At 36.0% G+C, this 9524-nt stretch overlaps 1 long non-coding RNA gene across 1 annotated transcript; it reads left to right on the forward strand.

Annotated features, from left to right (window-relative positions):
* Nucleotides 1–3081: 3081 nt before the first annotated feature.
* Nucleotides 3082–9063, forward strand: LOC118968680 (uncharacterized). Its single transcript, XR_005056467.2, has 3 exons — nucleotides 3082–3287; nucleotides 3962–4064; nucleotides 9001–9063. It is a non-coding gene; the product is annotated as an uncharacterized lncRNA (long non-coding RNA).
* Nucleotides 9064–9524: the final 461 nt, after the last annotated feature.

Below are 9524 nucleotides of genomic sequence, written 5' to 3' on the forward strand. Positions count from 1 at the left end.
TTTGCTGAATAGCATTTATGGTATCTGTTTGTATATACAGATAGAAAGATAGATACCTAGGTAAAAATAATTTTAGAGTAGATGGGATAATATTCTACATGCATTTTTAGCATTTAATTAAAAATCTGAAACTGAAGTTACTTCTGAACTGAAGTTTTTGTTTTTAATCACAAAGCCATATTAGTATCTCTCTAGAAATAAAAAATTATGAAATATTTGAGATTCGGTCATTGCATTTTTTTAACTGCATTTTTTCAACATTATAAAGTAGCTACATTTGTTCAACTGTGAATAAAGACCTAGGAGGTATAGACTTTCCTTCCTTCTCTTCATTTCTCTTATGCTTCATTCTTTCAGATACTACTGAGCTAATTTTACTTTGCCTCCTTTTTCTTAAGTGCTTTAAATATGAGCTATCTTGCTACATTTGATTAATTTTTGTAGGACCACCTTAGTTTACAGTAGCAAGAAAGCTGAGTATAAATGAATCATAGATAAACATAAAATATTGGATGTTATTATAATTCAAAATGTTGATAATCCTGACTCATGATTTACCAGTTCTGTGTGCAATACTATGTATAAAGTTTACCTCTAAACTATAAATGAATTATTAATGGCACAATTTAGAACAACACAGAAGCCTCTCTTTAAATCAGTCTTCATTATCCACTAAATCTCTTTATAGATTATGCCTTCAATTTCCCATTTATAAGCAGAAAACATTTTGCTTTGCTTTGTGTGTTCTAGTACAGTGAGGCCGTGAGGTGAGTGACTCCTGGCTTACTGTTTTTTAAATTGTAGGTTGTTAAGTAAGATCTGCCAGATCAAGTCCTAAAACCGAGTTATTTTTCACATATTAGAATCCAAGTTGAAATGCTGGCTTGCTTGTTAAGATTTATTAACTAGAGGTAATACTTGCACATTGGCTCATTAACAGGAGAAACATTGGCCCACTCTAATCACTCACAGAATTTTAGTAGAAAAGTTCATGATGAATGTAAGCAAAGCTCATATAAGTTCAACCCTTTTAGTGTTTAGGAAAAAAGAAAACATGACTTTTTTCCCCTCCAAGGCAGAGATGATTACCTGGTGTGCAGTTCTCCTGCAGCTGTTTTCTCTTCATGTGACCTGTTTCTTAATGCTAGAAATCACAAACTTAACTGTTTCTGACCTTACACGGTAGAGCAGTATTGGATGTTAAAACAACAGTGAAATGGTAAAACATGTTAATGTTATGGAATGTTTTAAAACACAGAGGCTGTATCATAAAGTAGACTTGAACTTGGAGAAGTTTTTTATCCCTATGAGCCTCAGTTTCATCTGAAAAAAATGATGGAGGTGAACACGTAGGTCTCTAAGTGCCTTCTATTGGTAAAATTTTTATTCCTAAATGAGCAATGAACTATGTTGAAAATATGAGTGCCCTCTTGAGTGTCGTGTCAAGCTGCATTGCAAAAATTCAGAACTTTTTGAAACAAAAATGTATCAACGTGCTTTAACTTAAGCTTCAAGTGGCTTTGTGAAATAAAACAACTGAAATAAAACAACTAAGTCCAATTTCAAAACAGAAGGTCACTGATCATGTTTCTGTAATCAGTACCACGTTGCATCTCTGAAGTCCTGTAGTATTTCAATCTGTTTGACTGATGGTTAACCTTTTTGAATTTCCACTGTGGTGGCTATCTGAATATCTGGAAGTGAAACACTACTTTTGTGCTGAATGAGGCAGTGTAGTCATGTCATGAAACAATAATCATACGCCTGCCCACTTTATGGTCAGCATAAATCCTGGGACTTTCAGCCAAAGTCACAAAACCAACAAGACCCAATATTTTCTATCAATTTTTATAATATGTTGTTATAACATATATATATATATATATAGTTATTTATCTATCTATAACATTGTTAATATTATAGATATGATATATAATTATGTAATACTTAATAATGCAATTATATGATTATGTATGTAATATCATACAAAATATAATTATTACAAATATAATTTATATTATAAAATATAATAATTATTAATATATTATATAATATTGTTATATATAACATACATAAATTGTTATGACATATCAATTTAATAAGAACATAACATTAACTTTGTTAGCAATGATAAAGCATGTGTCAAGTTTTGATTATGGTTATCAGTTAAGTACCATATACATGTAGTCTATGAAATTTCTTTATAGATCTATCAAAAGGTTGAAAGTAAGAGTTTTATATGTGTTTTGTATCTTCATAAACAGTTTAATAAGAATTTTGTGTTACACTCTTCTAGTTGGATGTTTTGTTTGTAGGAATAAGTGTTAGGGTTTTCTAGTTAGATCAGATAATTGAATCCGTGAGACTTAATTTCTCTTATAAGTAGAAAATGTTGGACTAGATGAACTCTAAATTCCTTCATCTTCAAACTACTGTATTTCTTTAATTTATGCTCAGAATAATTGAGCTGTCTCTATTTTTCTCAGTAATAATGCCAGTCATTCTGAGTTTATCCAAACTACTGGATATATACTCTACATGCTAGCAACTACTTCACAATTACTGTAAAGATGTTCATAGATTGATAGAAACGGTTAGACAGAAACCATTTAAGGTGACTGAAAATTACATGTACTTTAGTGATGATTAGAAAAATAGACTTTAAAAGTTCCATTCATCATCTGAGTTTAGCAGTCAGTGTTATTGTATCTTGCTTGGAATTTCAAACTGTTAATTCAGTGCTTACCATGGGACTGAAGATTATGCCCAACAGGAGTCATATGTTTTTGTTTCTTTACTGAAAACTGTGATAGCATCTTCTAGCAGTATTTGTACAAAGTGATTTCAAAATAATGTTTAGTCTGGAAACTGTTGTCCCTGCCTGGAGAGTGATGTAATTCGGGCATGTTGCCTCCTGCTGACACGCTGCTTCCACAGAGTATTGTAATTGTAAATAAAAGAAGGATTAATGAAAATGGTGAAAACTGCATCTCATTTTAGGGATTACTATGTTCCAGAAGCTTAATTTTATTTTCCTGATTCTATCTTTTTGTTGACAGAGCAGTAGTATATGGCACAGTCCAGGGCATAAGCAGCTTTGAGTCCAGCATAAAACTCTACCTACCTATTAGTTTTTGGAAAATTATTCAGAAACTCTGGTATTCATTTTCTCCCTCTGTAAAATATTATAATACATGTAATATTTTTGAAAGATGGCCTAGTTTTTATGAGGAAGGGCTCTTAGATTGGACAGGCTGATTGTGAATTTTGGCTCCAACTCTTGAAAGGTATGTGATTTCTCTTGTCTACTTAGTCTTAGGTTCAGTTATTTTAATGGTAAAAATAAGGTTAATAGTGTATTATGGCTTTTTCTGAGCATTAAATCAGATTATCCATGTAAAAATTTGGCACAGTGCCTGGCACAAACACATCCTTATTAACTGTTGGATATTACTATTAACTCTTACTAAATACAAGGCAGATCCATGTAGAAAGTACTCAAAGTATTATTGCTGAGCATGTAGGAGACTCAGTAGGTGTACTCTTAAGCAGTAATTAGAGTTTCTTCTCTCTGTGCATCTATTATCAGATATGTTTGGAGAAGGTATTGCTGACAGGACATGTATTCAGGAATTAAACGATGGTGGAGATGAGTCATGTTTGGCCTGTGCCTCTTCCACTTCACTGGACTCTGGATGATTTTTCTCAAATTGAATTGTCCTTTTTATTTTCAACTGCACTCTAAGTTGCTGTTAAGTGCTAATATTTCTCAATTAAGAAATGTCCATCTTATTCTGATAAAAGAAGGTCCTTAACATTCTCTAGCAGGTCTTTTATCTTGGATATTTAACAAGTCCTGTGTTTTTTGTAATTACAAAGGATATATGATACTGATGTCATTATTAGTATAGGTCTTGAAGAGCTGTATTAATAAATAGGGCATTTTCTTTTTTTTTCCTAGAATGAAGTTTAAAGGAAAACATTTCCCTGAGTGATAGGTGATTTCAGTTATTTAAGGCAAATGTTTTCCATGGAATATGCATAGCAGCAACCAGTAATAACAGGTAAACATCACACAATTTTGCTTATATATTTCATAGAAAATAGGTTTAAAAACAATTTGGATATAATATGTTTTGGAAGAAATGTCTATCAGAGTAATTCCTCTTATTGCCATATTAATGAGGTAATTTAAATTTTTTTGAGATAAGGAAAAATTAAATTTTGCACAGTATGCATGTATGTATGTACATATTTTAAAACATGAAGATTTTCTTTTCAAACAATATGGCTTCTCTCTCACTTACCAACTTTACATTTCCCTGTATGGCCCCGGAAGATGACTGGTTAGCCAGAGACGGGTAAGATTCCTCAAGGGAGGAACAACCTAAGACAGGCACAGTTGCAGGGGGGCCATCAGGTGAGAATTTGGGGATCAACAGAGGTGAGGCTCAGAACCTCACCCCCCCTGCTTTGAGAGAAATCTTCTGCATCCGTGGATGTTTTGCTGCCCTTGTCTAGCTTGGATTAATACTTAGTCCATAGGCACACACCTGATCATCTACATTTGCCCTCTTACAGCACTAAACTATGTTTTCTACCTGTATCTTGCATCTACCTACCACTTCAGCATTTTATTAAAAATAAAAGTAATAATAATAATAAAGGGAGAAATGTGGGATCAACATATAAATCAAGTATAAACATCAAACAAATATTCATATTTGACTTGATTGTTTATAGTTCATAATGCGTGATCAAAACCGAAAGTTTCTGTGATGACTGCCCTTGTACTGTTCACCATGTAAGAACTTATTCACTATGTAAGAATTCGTTCACCATGTAAGAACTTGTTCGTTATGCTTCAGAAGATTGGAGACTGACGAGAACTAGGCTTGAGATGGATTAATGATTGTACATTGAGCATTGACCCCCCTATACTGAATTTTATTGTTGTTAACAACCATTTGATCAATAAATATGAGAGATGCCCTCTCAAAAAAAAAACATGAAGATTTTGACCTTTAAAATGTGTCATTATCCATTTTCTCACTTCAAACTATTTAATCACAAAATATTGTTTGTACTGTCCTGCAATATACCATAGCATGGAGTGACAGAGTATTTTGAAATACTATAATTGGAGTAGAGATAAAAATAATAAAATTTATTGATCCTATGTACACATACAGATACACACACTTATACACGCATATATGTATATATGTGCAACTTTCTTTAACTCAAGTATTTTTTTTAGGAAAAGTTCCTACCAGCTAATCTAGTGAGAAGGGCAAACCTAGAGTTTGCTTGAACTCAGGACTGCCAGTCCCACCATCTTATTCTTAAAGGGTCACCTCCCCTGTCTTCTGCCCTCCAGCTCATCCTTGTTTCTTTTCTTTGGGAAGATACACAGGTGTATGACATACAGGCAGGCTGAAGAGCACTTTGTCATTATTATAGGATTCTCCCAAACCCTTATTGAGCTAGGCAGCACCATGTTGAGGATTCTTTATACCTAAAGGAGATAGACCTCATTCTAGAATCCGTTATCTATGTTGCCAGAAATAGCTAAATAACCAAGTTGTTGAGCCAGGAACAAGCATATGCAATTCATCACATAAATGATACATGCCACAATAGGTAAGAGTTTGTGAACGATGTGCCATTTCCCTCTTTTTATTTATTTACTTTTAGTTTTATTAGGGTAAGTTGCCAGGGCAAACCCAGACAGTCTCTGGTTTCTCTGATTTAGCCTTACATGATGAGAAGAGTCCAGGCTCACCAGTATGTGATGACCAAGTAGAAGCAGGGCTGCTTGGTCCCCTCTAAGACTTGGAGCAGAATTGGCTTAGGCATTTCACTAGAGACCTTCTTAGGGTGTTGCAGCTCCTGGTGGTAGTTGATTCTTCTGCAGCCCAGTGGGAATAGATGCTCCAAGACTCCCATTGGGCAAAGAGGCCCAGACAGGCCCTCACCTTTAACTCAAGACCTTGTGACTGTGACTAGCACAGCCTGTACTACTGAGGACCGTGAAAATGTTCTGGCCTTTCACTCTGACCCTTCCTGGAGGGAGGACTAAGGAAGGGTAGGGGCAAAGAGAGGGTCTTAAAAGCCTTTCTGAAATCAATAAGCCTCTGACATTCTTTTATGTATTTTTTATTTGTGTGTAATTCTAGAGATTTCCCTTCCAAAATAAAAGTGTTATGGTATATTTGATATCATACATTTATCATTATGGTTTTGATGTGTAAAAGTGTGCTTTTAGAGACTCAGATATATCATTCTATGGGAAAGGGGAAAAAATAGAATAGTTTTTCCTCTTTTGAATACTGTAGATTTGTTCACTTATTCCTTTTACTTCTTGGTATTATAAAAAAGAAAAGACCCTGCATTGTTCATGTTAACCTCTTGAGGTTTCTCTTGTGCCTTAGATTCTAGAATAAAATTTATCTCCTCTTTTAGATACATACAGAGATACCTGTATGGTCTTGGACTGTGTTGTTATTTCCCAGGGCAATAAATCAAGGAGTCTGACTGAAAGCCCTGAAATAACTAAATAACCAAGTTGTTGAGCCAGGAACAAGCATATGCAATTCATCACATAAATGATACATGCCACAATAGGTTAGAGTTTGTGAACGATGTGCCATTTCCCTCTTTTTATTTATTTACTTTTAGTTTTATTAGGGTAAGTTGCCAGGGCAAAGATTATAAAGAGGAAGATATACAGAGGAGAGAAATAAGGAAGCAAAGCTTTATATTTTATTGATTTCAGAGTGTTATGGTTGAGTTTGCTCTTTCTTCTTGTCCCTGCCACAACAAAGAATTGAAAAGCAAAGACACACTAGTGAAGCACAGCAAAAGTTTTATTTGAATACATTCCAAGTAAGGAGCGGACCAGAGTCTGGCTAGACAAAGTCCCCAGACTTTTAGGCGAAGGCCTTTTGATCAGGACCTAGCCTGGAGGAGCTTCTTTGATTGACAGTTTATTTGAATGACAGCTCTAGTTATATACCCATTCCTCTTGATGAACATATCTTTTCCCAAAATGCACACAGAAAAGTCACAGGGTTGGGGGAAAGCAAAACCACAATTTTATTTTAATGAGATGATGAGGTGTGGTTTGAATGGTTCTTAGTTTTGTTTGATTGTGTCCACGTTGGGATCAGGTTGGAACCATTTTAGCCTGGTCCCAATAGGCAGAGAAGTTATCTCCTGGAAAGCCTTTGCTGTCCTCACGTGGGACCCCTGACCTGGGCAGAGTTTGGACAGTTTTTTCCTGAACCTTATCTTCCCCTTCCCTGGCTGCTCATGTCTATCTTTCTACCTAACAAGAGGATAACAGTTTGTTATTTACAGAGCTAGAAGGGGATATTCAGACATTCACTAAAGATGTTTTAACTGAAGATCAAGAAGAAAACTTTTAACTGCTAGTAATCAAGCATGTGTAAGGTCTGTTTTAGTATGTCTGTAAAAATCCACCTAGGCCAGTTGTTCTCTACCTCAATTTGCATATACATCAATGCAAGTTTATTTAAAATTCAGACTCTCAGACTCCCTCTTATGATTCTGATACACTCCTGGGGTGAGCTACCAAAGCTGCATTTTAAACCAGTACAAATAAGATTCAGATGTGGGTGGTCCACACATTCCTCCTCTGATCCTGCCAGCACTTTGGAATGTATGAATGTAATTACTGTCAAATAACATCAGTTTAAATGTTGGTACCACTTCCTACTTACTATTAAATCCCTGGTATTGTGATTCCTTATGTAACTGTGATGATGTCTTGTTTGAGGTGTCTTGCTATTCCTGTTGTTTGAGTCTGTGGTCTGTGTTTGTTGCTCAAGGCTCTTGCAGGTGGGACTGGGGGGACCTGGCAGGAAGAACCACCTGTGAGGTTGCCTTGCAGGAAGAGTTTGGGCCTTGTGCCGCTGCCTCTGCCCCTGCTGCTGAGAATACCACTGAAAATATCTCTGTCTCACTGGCCCCAGGAGTCAAAGTTTGGGAGACAGGGTTTATAATTTGTTCTGTTAACCATTCCTGATTAGTCATTAAGACAGGGAGAAATCCTAAAAGATTTCTGTTTTGAGACCTTTCACTGGGCACCAGAGAGTTCTTCATCTCCTCACGTTTATTTCATATAGTGATGCTGATGAGAAAGCAGAGATCTCAACCATGTGATTTATTATTCACACTGACTAGTAAAGAGTTAGTGGAAAAAGCACAAAGTCATCAGTGTCCAGAAACTTAACTTTTAAGATTCTTCTTGATGACATCATTCAAAACATTAATATTTTGAATATTAATAAAATAAATAAAAAGATAATATATATCTTTTAAGATATATATCCATTCAAAGTATTTTTCATTCTCTTCTATATTATATCCATGTTGTTTTCATATGAATATATGCTATAGTGGACTCAAAGAAAATGAGTATGTCATTAGAATGTGACATGTTTATTCCGTTACTTTATACACTTCTTTGGATAGTACTAAATGTACTTATCCTACTTAAGAAGCATGATTATATGATATCCACTAAAAATGTATGCCCACCATCCCCTTCCTTTTTTTTTTTTGCTCTTTCTTCATTATATATGAGTAATCTAATTAACTAATGGAATAGGGCACTGAATCACCTGAGGGGGATTGCCCCTGAGCAAATTCATTTCGGATTTGGTGAGACCAAATAACAGCTACGGAATCTTAGGGGTAAAAGGGTTTATATCAAGCTTTATTCTTATGGTGGCAGGTTGAGTGCTGGAATCACATCTGCCTCTGGGGCTTTTGCAGTCTCTCTCCATTTCTGCTTCCAGACAGAGCACTGGGTGGAGCTCTTCATGTAGTAACACTGACAATAATGGCTCATTGCCAATGGGTGTGTAAGCATGAGTCTACACAGTAGACCAGTTACATTTATCAAGTAGTTTAGGGTCAGGTGAGGATGCTGGCCGTAGGAACTTTCATTTTCTCTCTACTCCACCTCTCCAGGATTCGCGCCTCACAGTCTATGTGCCCTCAATCTTCTGCAGTGGTCCTGTGCAAGAAAGCTGTCTCTTCTTGTGCTACTATTACATCCTTTACCATGTCCATAGCACCTTGCTGTGACACTATCTCAGTTATCAATGAATTTTTTTCTTCTTTCATGTCCTTTACCTCTTGTGCTTATCACAGGAGTGCATTATTTGCCTTTATGGCCTTTCTTAACATAGTGAAGAATAGCCAGCCCATGGTTCCCACCATCTCATGGGCACTCTGTTTCTTTAAGGAATTCCCTGTTTTGCAGAAGGCCTCCTCTACTGCCTTGGGTGTGACCTCCACCTCCACCAAGTCCTGGGGAGGGGACCAGTCCTCTAGGAGGCACCCCACCTTGGACCATATGCCCACTGGGGCATACCCGAGTGTCTCCCCATCCATAAGGCAGCCCACTGAAGTACCCCTCCCATGAGGGCAGCTTATTCCATTTTTTTTTTTTTTTTGGTCTACAGCAAATCCTGCTGACTATGCCAGTTGTC

Source organism: Manis javanica, chromosome 12 (genome assembly GCF_040802235.1).
Source record: "Manis javanica isolate MJ-LG chromosome 12, MJ_LKY, whole genome shotgun sequence".
Lineage (NCBI taxonomy): Eukaryota > Metazoa > Chordata > Mammalia > Pholidota > Manidae > Manis > Manis javanica.